The 18,714-nt window shown below is 41.2% G+C and overlaps 1 long non-coding RNA gene across 1 annotated transcript; it reads right to left on the bottom strand.

The window, feature by feature from the left end:
• Positions 1-704: 704 nt before the first annotated feature.
• LOC103349545 (uncharacterized) lies at positions 705-16,240 on the bottom strand. Its single transcript, XR_517712.4, has 3 exons — positions 16,132-16,240; positions 9,090-9,143; positions 705-2,031 (listed from the first exon to the last, which is right to left on the bottom strand). It is a non-coding gene; the product is annotated as an uncharacterized lncRNA (long non-coding RNA).
• Positions 16,241-18,714: the final 2,474 nt, after the last annotated feature.

Genomic DNA, 18,714 nt, shown 5'->3' with positions numbered 1-18,714 from the left:
TTAAAAAAATCCTGTGACGTCTAATTATGAATTCTTACAGTTTAGACTTAATGTTGCTTTTCTCTAGTAACATTCTCATTTTTTAATTCTCAACAGAAACAAACCATGGATAACTGTAAAATAATTATTCTTAGATGACAATGGCTGAGTTAACTATTTTTATTGGTAGATGCAAATGTGCTGGTTTTTTCATTAATACGTAGTGACTGTTAAGTTAGTATATTCCAGAAAAACTAGAAAGCTTCTGAAAGTTATAATCCAAAATGATTTCAAACGTACAATAATGTCAGGTAATTATTCATGCTCTATTTTTGTTCTCTGTTAATTTTCAGATAAAATAAGACAAGACTGGGGCTATTATTCAAAATATAAGGCTTATTGAAGTAAAACTTTTCTAATTAATTGAAAATATGTAAAATATTGTTATCTTTTCCATACTTTTTATCTGAGTGAGGCCAAATAAGAAAAACATATTGCGAATTTGGCCCAACAGAAGGTGTATATAGAGTATTTGTATATCCAGTAGGAATTGACCGATTGAATGCCTGTTATGTGTGGGATATAGTTGTAGATGGTTGAAGTTCAGGGGTCATATATATGCTAAGTAGAATACAGATAAGAAATGAAAACACTATATAAGTCACGGGGAGAAAAACAAGCAGAGCAGAAGGAGTGTGATCAGAAGAGCAGCAGTAGGGAGCAACTTTTTTTCCTAGAAACCCTTTTATTTAAGGTATACAAACGATACATTTCATACATACAACTTTAGGAACATAGTAATCGTTCCCAACATACCCACTCTCCCATCTGCACTCCCACCCATCTTCCTCCTCCCTCTCCTATTCCCATTATTTTTTACTAAGCGCTATTTGCAATTAACTTTCTACACATAAGATTAACTCTACAGTAAGGAATTCAACAGATAGCCTGACCACCTTCAGTTTTTTATACTAAGTAGACTGGAGAAGTTGATGCTTCTATAAACCTCAGAAGCACGTTGAGTGCATTGAACACATGCGGATCTAGGAAAATAGTTTACACAGAAGGAAGAGCATGTGAAAATGTCTGAGGCAGAAAATGCCTAATGCATCCCAGGGCAAAGGAGGACACCAAGGCTGGCATGGAGTAGGATGAAGGTGGGGCAAAGATCAGCAGGTGCACAGGGGCTGGGGAGTGTGCAGAGATGAGGTAGGGCCTCGTGGGCTACTTACCCAGACTTCAGCACTTACTACAAGCCAAAAACAGGAGTCGTTCCTGACTTTAGAGCAACAGTGAGGCATACTGTTGTCTGACATGGCTTTGGAAGGACTGATGATGGCAGAGCAAACCAGTCATTTATTGTACGAGGAGCTGATGAAGCAGGCACCAATACCAACACCCCCAAAGTTGCTGGTACACGTGGAACTGTAAGTCATACATGCTCCAAAATACTTCTAGACTTTCATTTTGCTGGAGATTCTTCTGGACATTTTAAGGTACTTGTAGATCTGTGTTTCTTTGTTATTAGTGTCTTTAGCTAAATCATCCATATTGCTTCCCATCTCAATTCTTAGAGTGCAAAACAAAAGTCCTGAGAATCCCATGGCCTTATGAAAAAGCACACAGCTCTGCTGTGTAGATGTCTAGAACGCTGTCGAGGTGCCTAGGGCAGGCCTCTGCAAGGCTTCCTCAAACCATGGGTTTTCCTGCAAATCTTTCTGAATGACTAAATATCATCAACCTCCACAGAAATACAAGCATTTTTGAGGCAGTGAACATGATGATCCGTTGAATCCAGTCACACTGTCATTGCCGCCAACCCAGTCTTGTAAAACTTTGTTTTATACCTTAGTGAAACCAATGGTTGAGAATGTTCTTCTACTGCAGGTTGAATGATCCATGATCACTTTAAAATGTACTGTGGATAGATGAAGTGCTCATTTTTCGATTCAATGATTACTTATAGCCATTGTCTATATTCGCACGAAACTAGGGTAGTTTTGCTTTTTTACTTGTTAAGCCTCTTAGTCTGTGAGGTATTAAGCCTTTTTCCTGTAATGTAAATGTAAAATGTTATTTCAAACATTAAACGGTAGGGGAAGGAAGGTGGGAGGGAGGGGGAAGGAGGAAAGGGAGGGGAATAACATTATATTCTTAGAATTGTCTCGACAAAGCACATCGAGTGTTAAAAACTAAAAGTTTAAAAAATTGTTAAAATCCAGTCACACTATAGCAGGAAGGAGAGATGATTGGAGCAAGAGGAGAAGGAGAAATCTCAAGTTGCTGGCGCCACAGTGAAACAGGGAGGAGGATGTTTAGGTTCTGGGACTGTGGCATGAGTGTGAGAGGATAGGATTAGAACTGAAGTTACAGCACAAGATGATGACATTTGCCAACTTCGAAATTGCAAACAAAAGCAAGTCAGAGAGCAAGAGGAGGGAACGCTCCTTGCCTAGCCTTTTTCTGCCTCGTGAGATTGTGTGCTTCTCAACCCAGAAATCTACCCAGCAGTGTTTGTATGACAGTAAGCGTAGTTCAGAGTCAAAGGCAGTTTAGTGGGATACGAAACACTCGGGCTACCAAGTGGATGAGACCCAGGTTCAACTCCAGCCTCACCGAGTTTCTTAGCTATGAAACAGGGTAATGGTTCCTGTCTGATACGCATGTTATGAAGTTCAAATAACATTTTATGTAACACACAATGCTTATAACATATGTATGTATTAAACTTAAGATACTGTTCTACCCCACTAAGGTTTTTAATATTATTCTGGTTTCCAAGTAATACACAGACAAGTGGGCATTTATAACATTCTGAATTTTTAGTAGGCTCATTTGCCCATATTGTAGGCTAGAAATTAAAAATACCATCTTTTCACTAAAGCTATTTTCCTCCATTCCACTCTAGATTTTTTTTAAGAGATTTGTTTGAAAAGCAGAGAGCATGCATGATCTTTCATCTGCTGTTTCACTCTCCAAATGGCTACAAGAGCTGTGGCTTGGCCACTCTAAAGCCAGGATCCAGGAACTCCATGTAGCTCTCCCACAAGGGAGGCAGGGGCCCAAGTACCAGGGCCACCATCCATTGCTTCCTGGGCACATTACTAGAGAGGTGTCTGGGAAGCAGAGTAGCCAGGACTCAAATTGCCATTCCAATATAGGATATGAACATCGTAAGCGGCAGTTTAACCTGCACCACAATGCCTGTCCATCCACTCAGATCTGAAAAGTCTAAGGTATTATACTTCTAGTTGTCTCTGCCAGAACTCATTTGTTCATGGTCTGATACAGCTTGAGTGATAGCAATGAAATCATTACTTAAAACTATAGAACATCTTTGGATGTGTCTTACTGCACCCAGATAAATACTAGAAAGCTGTCATACTGTTACATTACACCAGGGTTTCTCGAAGGCACCACTGATATTTTGGACCAGATCAGCTTTTGTTATAAAGGGCTTTCCTATGCATTGTAGGACATTAGCCACATCCTGGTCATTCCTACTGGATACCAGGGGCATGCGCACACTATGAACTTAGTCATGACAATTGAAAATGTCTCAAAAAATGTGGACAAAAATTGCTGGAGGTTGAGGACCACCGTATTGTACTTTAAGTACTATTGCAAAAAGTCTAAATGCCTTAACTAGTTTACTCATGCAGAATTCAGACTGGGAAAACGGACACTTGTACAAGCAACTTGGAAACGTAGCATTTCCAAGCATCCTTTCTTCTTCCCCAATCCAGACAAAAAGCCACACCAGAAGCTAAAGCAAAAACATCCTGATTAGATTAGCGCCAACTTCCCCGGTGGCCAGAACTGACTCCCTACCAGGGTGGGGCAAGGGAAGAAAGTTCCCCGTCTCCTTCGGGGCTGACTGTCTGTAACTGCCTTTCTTTGGGCAGTAGCCTGAAGCAACCAATCCTTTCTTGGAACCATAATTAATGCAAGTTATTGTTTTCCTTTGTGGGACCCCAAAGGACACAATGTTTATTGTTCATTTCCTCTACACAGTGCCTGTCAATCCAGCCTAAGCAGTGCAGAGTCCAACTTGGGTTTGGCAACCTCTAGCCTCCAGGCTCAATCCCAGAGGGGTAGTACTGGTGAATGCCAGGCCTGGCCTAAAACTTCAGAATTCCCTTGGCCAACCTCATAGCAGACATGGTTTAAGCAGATGTCAGGAGTTATTTCCAGAGACCCAGTACTTCCCTAGACGAGAGGAAAAACACAGCCACAACTCTGACTGGTCCTCATGTCCTTGAAGATCCTACCCTCGGTGACACTGGCACACGATGGCGAATTCTGCGCCAGGGAGCCTGACAAGTTGTGTACCGTCCAACAGCAATGATTTGGCCATAGAGCAGGTGTTGGATAGCAGATGGTGACTTGACTTCCGCTCCCACAGGACACCACACATTAGTGTCCCCTAGAGTTTGTCATCCCCACTTGAGTCTTCTGAGAAAATATTTGCATAACATTCGATGCCTTTACATCACACAGCTTTATTCTCACATGCTGAGTAAATTGGTAAATCCCGTCTGTACACCATCCACATGGGTCACATACAAGTATATTCCAAAAGTTAATGGAAAATGCATTATAAAAAATGATGCATGGATTTCAAAATTCTGTGCATCGCAAACTTGGGAAGGCCCCTCATACAGCCTCTAACATTAGTCCACAAGTCATGACTGTCAAAGATGAAAATGAGATATTGTGAGCATCACCATCTCTAAAATTCTTGAGCCTTTCTTTTAACCTATCCACTTCTCTCTAGCCCCTTCCAGCTCTTATCCAATTCTGATGTTGGTCTGCTCAGACTGTGGCATGAGAAGGTCAGGTCACAAACTTGCTCTGTGTTTTTCGCCAAGGCTACAGAGCCATCCCAGTGACCAAGCCAAGGAATGTGAATCCCTGGTACCATCCCATGTGTCTGGCTCCAGGCCTCAAAATACCATCAGCAACAAACACCCAGTTGGCAGCTACAGCTTTCAGACATGCTCATAAACACACACCTATATATACCCACAGATCACATTTCCCTGCCCAGTGAGGTAAGGATGCCTTTTTTTGCCTCAAGTTTCTAGTAATAACCTAAACTATGGTGGCCTAAAATGCCACCCGGCTTATGGTCATATCCATACGTGCTTTCATGAGAGGTTTCCTGACACCGGGGCTTCCAATTTTGATATTTTTTAATCCACTTGCACATTAAAAGCCCTATCCCTCTGGTATTAAAAGCAAGTGTGAAGATAAAACAGAAACACTCTGCCCATGAATGAGGAATTGTTAAGCTTGTTTCAGTGTCAAAATGTCACCCATACTGGTATATATATTTAATTCTCGGGGTGGGGGGCATGTTTCTCTTCATCTGCTAAAAAAAAATTTTATAGTGAATTGAAAACTCTTTGGGAATGCAACCCCTGGGTGATTGACAGTGACAAGCACACCCGCCTTGAAAGCTCCACTCTAATGTTTATACTTCATAAAAACAAATACTGTGGCATCTGAGAGTAGCCTAGTCAGCCATGCAGCTTTCTACCTGGCATCTTGCAAATTAATCTGGGTGTTTATGCTGTAGATCATTCATGATGAACATATTGCTATAGCAACATGCATTTCTTCCATTTTTTTCCCTGCTAATTACACAAGCATCACCATCAGCTACTAAATCTTTGAATTACTAATGAATGTATGTGAAAAGCAATGTCTTGATAGCCCTCTTTCAATATGTCCTCATCGGCAAAGTCAGAAAGGAAAAGATGCATGTAATTTGATTATTTTCAGCTTATTGTTGCAACTTGTCACTATCGTAGTCATCCATTCTCCAACTGGAACCTGCTGAAGGATGAAGGGGGTGTCACTGTGGGGCACAGACACTGTGACCCTTGCCAGAATGCCTCTCCCCAGTGCCCATCACTGCACCATCTTTGCCATTTGTATCTACTCTAGATGAGCAAGATACTAATTAAACTTACGGATGGCTGACTCAAGTTTCTGTGGATCTACCACCAACACTAAACATACAAATCTCTCTAAATGAAGCCTACTGGTGGGGCATGTCCTGAATAGGTACAGAAGTTTTGGTTGATACACACTATGTGGGTGAGATAGTTCCAGAAACTTCTGACAAAAATGTATCACAAGTATTTCCCCAAGCTGCTAGAACTTGAAGAGGTTCTGTTGAGTTTTGTCTAAGTCACTCATTGATAGGGTGAGAAAAGCCCTTACTTTTAGCTCACCAAAGCAGGTAGTGTTGTTCATAATCCACCAATGTAAATTAATGTTTAATCCAAGTATGTTTAAACATAGTCACTTCAGTCCCAAGCCCTGGCTCAAATCAATAATGCTGGAAGTTCCAGAGCTGCCCCAAGGATGGTAGAGATGGAGATGTTTACCTACTCGGCATCTTGAAAGTCAGGGAAAGGAAAATGAGGAACTAAGGTGGTGAGAAAGACAGCTGGGGTCCTGTAGCTACATGAATTACTTCAATAAAATGTCATCAGATTGTCCCAACACAATTTCCTTGTCTAGATTTTTCTATCTAAAATTAAAATGAGTATTAAGTAGGCAAAGGAGGAGTTGAGCCGCTGGGGCTTTTCTGTGCTACCCAATATGCTAGTTTTAACTTTCCCCTAAGCCTGGGATGATTGATGCATTACTGTTCATCTTTCTGAGAGCCATTATTTGGTAAAACTATTCTCGTGTCATCTAATGTTTGGAAAAATAATGAGGTTAAATACAGTTAATAATTTGTAAAATCCAACTCTAGGAGAAGTGTCCTAGCTACTCTCTGTAAAACAATCTTGTGATGTAGGCAGCATTGCCATCATAGGTGATGACGAAATGGAGTCAGAGGTTGTATGATCCCAAATTGTCGCCCAGCACATAAATAACACATGTGGCCTGCAAACTCAGGTCTTTGTTTTTTCAAAAACACAATTTCATTAAAGGGTGTTAGACCAAGATAGTTTTAAAGGGCTTTTATGTATTCACTAATTGCTGAGGGAGAACTACAAAATATGACAGAAGCAAAGTTCACTTTAACAAAAATGAAATAAAAATCAAAATATTCCTTTGGGTGTGTCCACTGACCTGTTCATGCCTGGATACTGTGCCTTTTAATTATTTTAAGAGACTGATTTTAGAACAGCCTTAGACTTGCAGAAAACTTTAAGATGGTATAGGGTGTTCCCATATTCCTGCACCCAGTTTGTCTTACCATTAACATCTTACATTGGTATGCTTTTTGTGTTAACATATCAGTGTCAGTGTATTAATTGTATCAATTAACTTCCAGAGCCATTAAAACCAAATCTACTTCAACCGAGGATGGAAAATATTTGAAAAAAGTGTGCTGAAAATGGATAGACATTTGTTCTCATTCTCTGAACAATACAGTATATGATTACTTGCATAGCATTCACATAGTATGGGTAATATAAGTAATCTAGAGGTGATATAAAGTATACCAGAGGATGTACATGGACTTCATACAAACAGAATTGCTTTTTGTATAAGAGACTTAAGTTTATCTGCTGATTTCGGGGGGCCTCCCAAAATGTGTGCCCTGCAGATAAAGGTAACCACTCTCGCTACTTTTTCCCCCCTAATACCCTATTTCTTCTCCAGTCCTCCATCCTGGATACCATTTTACATGTTGTCATCGTGTCTCTGCAAGCTCCTCTTGGCACTGACTAGTTTCTTATTTCTGATAACATGGAAAGTTTCCAGGAATACTGCAGGTAGATATGTTGTAGGAAGCCCCATACCAGAATTTGTCTAAAGGTCAGATGTTCTGATTGCATCATCTCTACCTGACTTATCTCTGATCTCCAGGCTAAGGTGGTTTGTCAAGGTCTTCCTGTATATAATTATCTTCCCCCTTTCTAAGCAATACTCCAGGGAAATAAACCAGTATACATAAGCCACATTAAAATAGTAGAGGATTATTCATTTCCTTGAAGGCAGATTACCTCCATAAATTACCTGGGATTCTTCCCTAGAGAATGGGACAATTGTCACTTCTCCCTGATCTACTAATTGAATCATTTATTTTGTGTGTACTTGCAGGTAATTATCTTATACTTTGAATCACAATCCATTATTCTGTTTTGTTGTTCCACAAGTTTCTTCAGCTTTGACCACTGGGATCTTCTTTGGTCAGCTCCTGTGTGTCTCTGTGCACCTTCTGAGTGTGTATTTGCGAGGGAGGTGAACATTACCTGAATTTCTGGCTCTATATGGTGTTACGGGATCCTCTTACATATTTCCTGCCATAGCTTTCTATTCTTTTAATGATTATTTGCTAAGTTCTGGGAAGAATGTTGAGATGAATAAGATATGCTGTCATCTCTCAAATGAATTAGAATTTGAGAAAAAAAAATTATGGATACAAATCCAGGAAATAAAGGTAGGGGGATAAAAACCATGCAAAGAGTGTAGACTTTAAAAAAATTTATTTGAAAGGCAGGGTCACAGAGAGCGCGCTTCTGTCTACTGGTACACTCCTCAAACGGTTGCAAATGATCGGGGCAGAGCCTGTCTGAAGCCCGGAACTTCTTCCATATCTCTGACGTGGGTACAGGGGTCCAAGCACTTGGGACATCTGATGCTTTCCCAGGTGTATTAGCAGGGAGCTGGATGGAAAGTGTAGCAGCTGGGATTTGATCTGGTGCCCATATGGGATGCTGGCATCACAAGTGGTGGCTTTACCTGCTATGCCACAGAGCAGGCCCCTGGACTTCGTCTTTGAGTTTCAACTCTGTAGTTTTGTGGAGAGAATGACTTAAATGTCATCTTCTAGGAATGTGACAGAAGGATGTCTTACTCAGCTATTGAGTAGAGAAATCTACCGAACAGTCCGTAAAAATCACAGTGTAGGGTGACCATAGGGTTCAGAAATGGTAAAGAATGAGTACTAAGAAACATCACCACCTGACACAAGGCTGTCAAATAATGGTCAATAGAGGAATTTCAATGCGAGAAGCTATATGTAGATGGATTTACTCACCAGGAACGATGGGAGCCACCCTGGGTCTTTGGGCCAGAACCTATGGATTTAGAATTGGATTTAAAACAAGACAACTAACTTCATGGCCATGGCTTACCTATGTTCTAGCCAACTGCAGCCTAAAGGTAGCCAGAGAAAGATACGCTGACAACTGTAAAAACAGAGAAGAACAAGATTAGTAGTAGTAATGACTCTACTAGACACTTAACATTTATGACCTTGGTAATCTCTACACAAAAGCACCAGCACATCTTAGAGTTCAGTAATTTTCCTCATATCACTCAGAAACCTGCAGTGTATGCTTTTCTCAACCATTCTCTTTTATGAGGTATTGAATCTTGGAGCGCCTCAGGGCTCAACCCTGTAAGTTCTTTTCTCTTAAACCTACAGTGTCTTAGACAATCTTCTACATCCACCACTTGTCATCTTATCTCCAAACCTACCTGTAACTTGGTAACTCAGTATGGAGACCTCAACGCTGCCTCAAAGTGAGACTGCAGCTATCCAAACATGCTTTCCTTCTGCTCGTCTCCAGCTCAGTGACTCTGCTGCCACATCTACCATGAGGTCCTTCCCTCCAACAGACCCTCATGATACCCATCCCACCTACTGCCTTCTCTCCATCTGCCCCACCACTGCCTGCTTCAAGTCATGATCATCCTCACTTGAGCCAATATTTTCAGGTTTATTTATTTGAAAGAGCTATAGACAGAGGGAGAGAGAGTCAGATCTTCAATTTGCTGTTTCAATGCGCCCAGAGGGCCACAGCAGCCAGAGCTGGGCCAGGCCAGAACCAGGAACTTCATCCAGGTCTCCTACCTGGGTGGCGGAGCCCCAAACACTTGGGATGTCTTCCGCGGCTTTTCCTTCTGTCACAGCGCCAGCCCTTAGACGTTCTCTTTGAGTATCAACTTGGTAATTTTCTGCAGAAAATGGCTTACGTGTCATCGTCTAGAAATGTGACTGATAGAAGGGAGCTGCGTCAGAATTGGACCAAGTGGGACACAAAAAGGCACCAGTATGGCATGCTGAGGACAGGTGTGGATCTACCGATGCTAATCCCTGGGCCAGTGTTTTTTTTTTTTTTCAACCTTGACATGGTTGACATCCTGAATTAAGTGACTCTTTATTGAGGGTGCTGATCTGTACATTATAGCATGCTTAGCAACATTCATGACCTCTCCCTACCACCCTAAGATGCCAGGAACATTTCCCATGAATGGTCACCATCAGAAATGGTCCAGACATTGCCAGACGGCCCTTGTGGGGCAAAGTCGCCTCCAGGGAAGAACTGTGGCTCTGAACTAGTGTAATGGCATTGTCAGGGGTAGAGCCATACTTACTCCTCTAATCTTTTTCAGCAGTGGCCAGAGAATAATCCTATCCAAATTCAAAAGTGAGTAAATCCTCTCTGTGTTTAAACCCGAGTGCTTTCTCATTGCCTTTATAGCAGAGGCCAAACTCTAAAATATCCTAGGAGGCCGTGACAAGTCTGAGTCGTACCTGTTGTTTCAGCTCGGCACCAACAACACTTTGCCTCTCCATGCTACGCAGAACTGGTCAGATTCTGAAATTTGCTGAACTCTCTGCCGACATGGAGCACTGTAGCATATTACCAGAAGTGTTCTTGTCTCTCTGTTCACCTGGTTGACTTCCACTGATCACTAAAACCCAGCTCACAGAGTCTTTCCCTGGGGAAGCCTTCTGTAACCGTCTAGACTAGACCAAATTTCCTTGTTTTTAACACTCATAGCATCATGTTTCTCTTCCTTGCAGTCTATTCAATTTTAATTGTATAGTTCTGTGATTATTTTATCTGCTTCCATCTTCCCACTGAACTGTATGTTCAATGAGGTCAGCAACTGGGGAAGCTTTGGCCAATATTTGAGGGGGACTTTTGTTATTTTTGATCCCTAGGATTTTTTTCTCTCTCCTTTACAAGATAGTATCCCAATTATGTTTAGGGAAAACTTGACCATTCTCAGTACATGTATGAGAATTTTTACCAAACTGCAGGGATGGTACATGTGACCTAGGCTTATGCTGGTCAAACTACCCCATTCCCTTGACCAGAAAGGAGCGAGAATAGACACCAAGGCTTGTATGAACAACATCCTAAGGGACATTTTGAGTATTAAGATTTGAACACAATGATACCTTAAAAGGATGAGCTTAGAAGGAAGTAAATTCAGAAGAAAAAGTTTGAAGAAATGGACTCTAGTAAGTGTTTGAGCCTATACCTAAATCTAGAACTACCCACACAACAGACTTTCTCCACCATAAAAGCCAATGCATGCCTCACGTGTTTAAGCCCATGTGAATTAGATTTTGTCACTAAAAATGGGAAGTTTGCTGATCTATCAGGAACTCCCTTGTTTCCAACACGGTGCCTGGCAAACACTTGGTGCTCCGTCAACATTTGACAAATCAGTGTGTGATTGTCTTCACGAAGAAACTAAGCCTTGGAGAGGAGCCAAGTACCTTTGTAGAAGTTACCCAACACACACAGAAAAGCAAACATTTTAAACTTCGATCTGACACCCGAATGTTGACTGTGGCTGCTGACTGCTCACCATCGTTAGATGGTCTGGGCTAAATCGTCCCACGTACCCAGTTCACTAGAGACAAGTTCAGGGACAAGACTGCAGGAAGGCCCAGGGGAGAGTGTTCCTGGCATACATCAACGTGAGGACAGGTACAGACCCTGGCATCCTGTGCTTGCTACCATAGCTGCCTTCTCCCGTGCAGTAGTGCGTGATGACCCCTCACCCACGTGCAGCGCTTCCTGGACCTGTCCTTCCCACATTGGCCTTTTCTCTTGCGGCTATTCCTTCCTACGTATTACTTTTTAAAAGATCTAAATTTATCTGAAAGACAAAGTTAGACAGGGGGTGTGACAGGGAGATCCATCTGCCATCCGTTGACTGACTCTCCAAATGGTTGCAATGGTCAGGAAGAGGCCAGGCTAAAGTCAAGAGCCTGGAATGCCATTCAGGTCACCCATGTGGGTAGCAGGGGCACAAGCACTTGGGTTATCTTGTGCTGCTTTCCCTCACACACTAGCCAGAAGCTGGATCAGATATGGTACAGACAGGACTCGAACCAGCACTCTATGGGATGCCAGCATTGTATGTGGGGGCCTCATCCTACGCACTCTAACCCTGTGAGGTGGTTCTACTCGGGGAAGCTCTTCGCTTCTGCCACCGAGTGCCGCCTCCTCAATCCATTTGGATTTTAAAACCCAAGGCCTACAAATTGTATAACTTGCTGGCATCTTCTTTTAATTGTGAAATTAGTTTAATATATATCAAAACTGGCACACAAAGTACACAAAATATAATAAAGCAAACATTTGTGTATGTACCACTCACCTAAGTATAGAACATACTAATAGTTTGTAAGCACAATTATCCCTCTTCCCTTCTCAAACTATCCTCCCACCCCAATTTTTGGTTTCAATTCATTTTTTTCCTTGTCCTTTTCAATCACTTAATATCTGAATATTACCGTATTTGGCATGGGTTTAAACTAAAAACTTTCTTTGCATATTGATCTGTCTCTATAACATTTTTTTTTCTGCCTGACCATGTTTCTGCACTTCTTCCATATTGATGCAGGCCCTACAATTTTCACCGTGGTGTGATATCCTCTCGTATGAGTAGTGCAAACTGTATCCTTCATCCTGTTACATTGGAGTTGTTTTTGCTCTATGAAACGATGATTTATGAACGTTTCTGTGAAGGTTTCTCTGGAATACCTGTGTTGGTAAAGCCAAGTCAGAGATGTGCATTTTTGATTTCGCTGAGTATTACCAGTTCTCTACCCACCCCCACCGCACCCCCATCTATTTAACTCCTTTAACCCTGGAAGTTTTTTATTTTGGGCATCTTCGTCCATAATCCACCCATGCTCTTCAGTGGAGAACGCATTCAATAGTGCGGCTAACACAGGGGAAACGACTGTAAACACTGAACAGATACATTAAACATTCTTTTTAAGAATTTGCGTTGTGGTGCAGTGGGTTGAGCCGCTGCCTCCAGTATCCCCTCTTGGAGCACTTGTTTGAATCCCAGTTGTTAAACTTCCAATCCATCTCCCTGCTAATGTGTTGGGAAGGCAGCCAACGCTGGCACAAGTGCCTGGGGCCAGTGCTGCCCTCACGGAGTTCTGGGCTCCTGGCTCTGGCCACACTCAGCACCTGCTGTGGAGGTCACTCGAGGAATTGAACCAGCAGACAGAAGACCTCTTTCTCTATCACACACTGCCTTTCAAATAATATTTATCTTTTAAGGAATCAGGATATCACTGAGAAGCACATTAAGTGATTCATTCCTAGACAAGGGCTCAAATCAGAAAAGTAAAATTGCACTACAGACCTCTTCATTGTAAGGCAAAGGCCTACAAAATTCATTCTGGTGAAAAATTAAGAATATCCCAATGTAAAGTTTCTGGCCATATAATTAGTAAGCTGTGAGACGGGTAAAGGATTTGTAAGTAAAGACTTCCCAAATGCCAGCTAAATAATTCTCATTTGTTCATTTAATGAAAAAACTGTAATACCTATTAGGCTGATACAGCCAAAGTGACACCCCTGATACATAGTCTTGTAAAACCCTCTGCCCTAGACTTCACGTAGAAACTGTCACTTGCTTCTAAGCCATAGAACATGACAGAGGTGATGTGATTTCATCCTCAACATTTTGTCGCGTTAGATAAGACCCCGTCCCAGCAACTGGACAGAGGGACACACGACAGTCAAGAGGGCAATGGGACTGAGACCTTCGAGAGCTGAAAGCCTGGGTGTTAAAACCTGTGGGAGCTATAACTCTATCAAGCAGCAGGGAGATGGGAAGAGGCTGTCTCCCCCCGAATGAAGATACTACCCTGGCCAGCATGTTGACTGCAGCCTTGTGGGACCCAAAGCAAAGGACTGGCCATGTAGCGTCCAGATTGCGAGCCACAGAAACTATGAGATTATAAGTGTGTTGTCTGAAGCCACATGGCAGGCAGTGGCCTTATCAGCTGAGCCACAACGTCAGCCCCAGCAACTGTTATTTTTGACTTCGGGCTTTCAGCAGAAACCACTGAAGTCACGACAGTAGAGCTAGCGAGTCCCAGCTGGTTTTCTCTGCAGGATAAAGGAGTATCCAGACTCTGGTCACTGCTGGTGGGACACTGTGCACCCCTCTTAGAGCAAGTACTGCCCTAAGGGAGGCAGGACATGGAGAAGGGGATAAGAGTGTGAATGAGTTTCAGGGAAAGGATTTGAGGGTCCATAATTCAAGAGCACAGATGATTATTTTGATTATTTGGGTTACTTAAGTATAAGCTTGACTTATATAAATTTCAGTGATTTATCAAAGGAAGGTGTTTATTTTTTTTTAATAAGGATGAATACTTCTTGGCAGACAAATTCTCAATCAACTACTAGGAGGGATTTAGAAGAATTACATTCATATTTGACTTTCTAAAATGTGCTGGGTAGAGATGTATACATTTGTATAAATGGAAATGTAGAGAGGAATATACAATAAAAGTAGATATCAGAAAAGTAGGATTAAATAAAAAAGGGGTGGCTTTAATTTAATGATTGAATGTGATTTGTAGGGACAACTCTAAAAACACAATATTCCTTTTCTTACACGCATTTGTGTCTTGACCTCTTCAAGGAAGCATGGGTTACTTTTTATTAAAAATGCAAATAGGCTTTTAAAAATGTCTATATTGGCATCTTTATACACGCAGATCTCCTCCTTTGTTTTCATGACCTAGTGGACCATTAAACAAATACCCTAAAAGGAGCTCTCTACCTGACATAAAGATATTAGATGTAGAAAAGAACTGCTTGCTCTTATACTTCTCACATTTCAGGAATTTTCCATTTCAGAAATGACTCATGCCTAAAACTTTTCATTAAAGGGAAAATCAGTTACAATGCTATGTACAGGGAAACTTTTTCATTCATTCTTTAATAGAAAATTTGTAAAAGAAAATTGCTTCCTAACTGAGCCCATGAATGGCAAGTTACAGCTGAGAATGAATTTTTAATACTTAGTTAAAAGTCCTTGATAATAGAGGTTTATTATACAACCATTAACAAATCCTTAATTATATCACTGCTTGCAACAGGTCCAACAGCATTATCCCAGTGGCTCAGCACCTAATGTATATAACATGTCTGAGTCCATTAACTTGCAAAATAATCAATACAGAAAAGATTAAAACAGTTAGCTTCCTTTTCACTCTCAAAGTTGGTCCGAGGGCAGCTTAGAGATCTGTGGTCTTGATCAGATTGTATGGGCTGCCAGTGCCCAGCAGGTTTCCAACACAGACCATACAATCGTTGTCATTGTGAAGTTTAAGGTCATTCATGTTCGTCCCAGTGTTTCAGGGAACGGAAATCCAAGCCACACTGCTCTTGTAAGAATACTAAATGAGAATATTCACACTTCCAACTTTTGAGGCAACAAGAACGATGAAAAACATTACAAAATGATTAAAATATCCCTGCACTCCTCCTCTAGAAAATTAGAAACTAGACGTGCCAGTGGGTTTGCTTCTTTACTGAATCCAACCACGATTTGATTGAACCAGAATTTTTATTGTTCTGTTTCTGGCTGAAAAGTCGCTTGCCTCACATTTGCTTTTAACCATAAAAACAAATTATTCAAATATTTAAATATGAATAAAAATCTTTTACATATCTGTATAGAAAACCATAGTCCTTTTTTAATGAAAATGCAAAAACCCAAGGATGCCTTATTTAGAGACTGCCTGAAATGTACCCCCTGAAATGTGATGTGAATGCGCACCCGAGGAAGCTCATCACAGGACAACTTTTTCAATGAACATCATCTTAGCTCCAACTGAGCATCCATCAAGACTGGGGAGAACTCTGAGGACAGAAGGCCAAGCTGAGAGTTCGATCTGGGCTTCAGAGCATTAGCTGAGGGGTCAGAAGTCTTTTCATCTATACCAACCTTGGGCAGGGCACATCACCCACCAGAAAGTCGTTCCTCCTGCATCAGATGCAAAGAGTGACGCCCTCCTTGCTTATCTCAAAGGAGTACAAAAGGCTCCAGTAAGGTAGCAAAAACAGTGGCCGCCTCCTCTTTCCTCTCCTCTTTAGAGCTACTTACCAGACTATCACAGGGGATTTCATGTGTGTCCACTTACACATCTATGGTGCCCACCAGATCAGATTCCTCAATGCAGTCACTGTGCCGGTTTTTCCTGGTGTGCCACTTACTGTGAGATCACAATACATATTGGAAATGAAACATCAAATGAATGCAATTGCTCTTAGAAAGGACAGTACCACATATAAATACAAGGTGACACTTATGATTTCACAGCCGTATGGACACTTAGAGTCAATATTAAATAAAAACCCCTTTACCAGATAGCCATTCACTCTGAAGGGCATTGTGTGTTGAAGTGAGGGGATCCACATTTCTCTCTGAACTCAGTGCTAGGACCAAGGCCATCACTACTAAGCCCCTGCTGCCTTATAAAAACAAGTGTTTTGTTTTTGTGTTTTTGTTTTGTATTGTATTGCTTTACTTTGTATTTCCTATCTCACAGCGAATGAAATGCATTCCATGGTGGAATTATGTGTTCAAAGTAATTGAAACCAAATAAAAGTAACTATTAAGCTGTGCCCTTACTTAATAAGGTTCCCAAATACATCCACAAGATCACTGCATTTAAAAGACAGTTTGTGTAAACATTTTCAATGGGCTCTTTATTCTTAAACTGAACATGTTTCCAACAAGAACTGTGACAAATATTAGTCTTTAATGTACAAAAGGTTTTTAAAGACAAATGGCTGTCAGTATTCTAGCATCACAAATGTATTAATAATTACTACTTTGCTTTAGAATGATATAAATGGTGATTTTTAGCTGGATAGACTCCAAAAGCCATACAACAGGACTGACACTTTTCTAGAACCACTCAAATAGAATACAGGAGACCATCAAAGTGGAACAAGCCCTACAAGACAAAATAAAAAGTAAATGGATGTGTGGAGAATTATTTCATTAACAAAAAAATTCTTAAGAAAACATGAACATTCTCTATCTAAAGTTGAATAAAATAACTTTCATTGTATCAGTGCCATATGAAGAACTCAACAAATGTAAAAACTATAGAAAATACTTTTCCCCCAGTTCCACTTCTTAATTTTCAATAGAAAGTCCTAAAATATAATTGTAAGTAATTTTCCTCCTTTTGCTGTGCTGCAATACCTTCGTGTTTCATTAGAAATCCTTTGCTGTACTATTTTGCAAGTGAGAAATTGAAAAATTCCCACGACTTGATTGGGATCAAATAGCAACTTTGCAGCAGGGTTGTTAAGGTGTTAGAACTCAGTGCTAGAATTGTGACCCTCGAAGACCACAGTGTTGTTTTAATTAGCCTCCTATTCTTATCCCACTAAAAATATACACGTAGAAAAGACTTTAGTGTTAATACACTAATTTTGGCTGGAAAAATAAGTTTCAGTTATAATTCATAAATACTTTTGCTTCTTTACTAAAGGACTTTTAAAGGAAATGTTTAGCATTAATGTTGAACTAAGGGAGAGTAGATTGTAGATGAAGAAATTTATAAAAGATATTTGCTTGAGACTTTGAAAAACTCAACATTTGCATTTGCTGTTACTGAGTAGATAAAAGCAACTGGTAAGCAAGACAGGAGTAGGAAAAAGAGGTGGGGGCCAGTGCTGTGGTATAGCAGGTAGAGGTGCCATCTGCAGTGCCAGCATCCCATCTGGGTTCCAGTTTGAGTTTCGGCTGCTCCACTTCCAATCCAGCTCTCTGCTAGGGCCTGGGAAAGCAGTAGAAGATGGCCCAAGTCCTTGGGCTCCTGGCTCTGGATTGGCCCATCTCCGGCCCTTGCAGCCAATTGGAGAGTGAACCAGAGGATGGAAGACCTCTCTCTCTGCCGCTCCTCTCTCTAGCTGACTTTCGAATAGTCTTAAAAAAAAGAAAAGAAAACCCAAGGTTGGCTCCTTCTCACTATTCTCTCACTTACTCACTTGTCCATATATCTCAAATGGAGTAAGCTCTCTCACGATGGGGACTGGCACACAGTAGGTATTCTGTAAATACATGTTGAACAGATGGTGAGATGTTATCAGCCAATTTTTCATTGAACCCATTTGGGAAGTTTGATCGTCTCTTGGATGTGCTTCCTCCTCCTGTATGTTCATCTTTATTCACTTTTCCTTGAGCATAACAGATCATCAGGCCCTTGAGTGAATAAATGAACAAGGCCACACATCATTTTAGCTCCATCATAAGCTTCTGTGTGTGACACAGTGGTACCTGGTGGGATTTTACAGGGAGCAGAGTCTAGAAGTGAGGGACTAAGCCCAAAGTGACCATCAACCCTTGCTTTCCCACTGGAGGAATCCATGAGAACTGCAGACTATGAGAGAAGACTGAGTGAGAGAAATGCCACAGAGGCATGAGAAGCAGTATAAGGGAACGAGAGCTATTTTGAAGGTTGGCTTCAGTCCAAGACATGTGGGGGGACATAATGACAAGGAAATTCAAAGGGGGGGTGAGACTTCAGTGGCATCTTAATTCTGCATAAAATGCAAAACTCCTAAAATACCCCTTTGCTTAGATGTAATTCCATCCAATAAGCTTCACCCACTATGTCACCCCTTGGCTTCCTCACCAGGGAATCTGTTACAGTGAGTTGTAACTGCCAGC

This window comes from Oryctolagus cuniculus, chromosome 14, assembly GCF_964237555.1.
Source record: "Oryctolagus cuniculus chromosome 14, mOryCun1.1, whole genome shotgun sequence".
Classification (NCBI taxonomy): domain Eukaryota; kingdom Metazoa; phylum Chordata; class Mammalia; order Lagomorpha; family Leporidae; genus Oryctolagus; species Oryctolagus cuniculus.
Note: the sequence above shows the minus strand (reverse complement) of the source record. Positions and strands in the feature narration are given on the sequence as shown.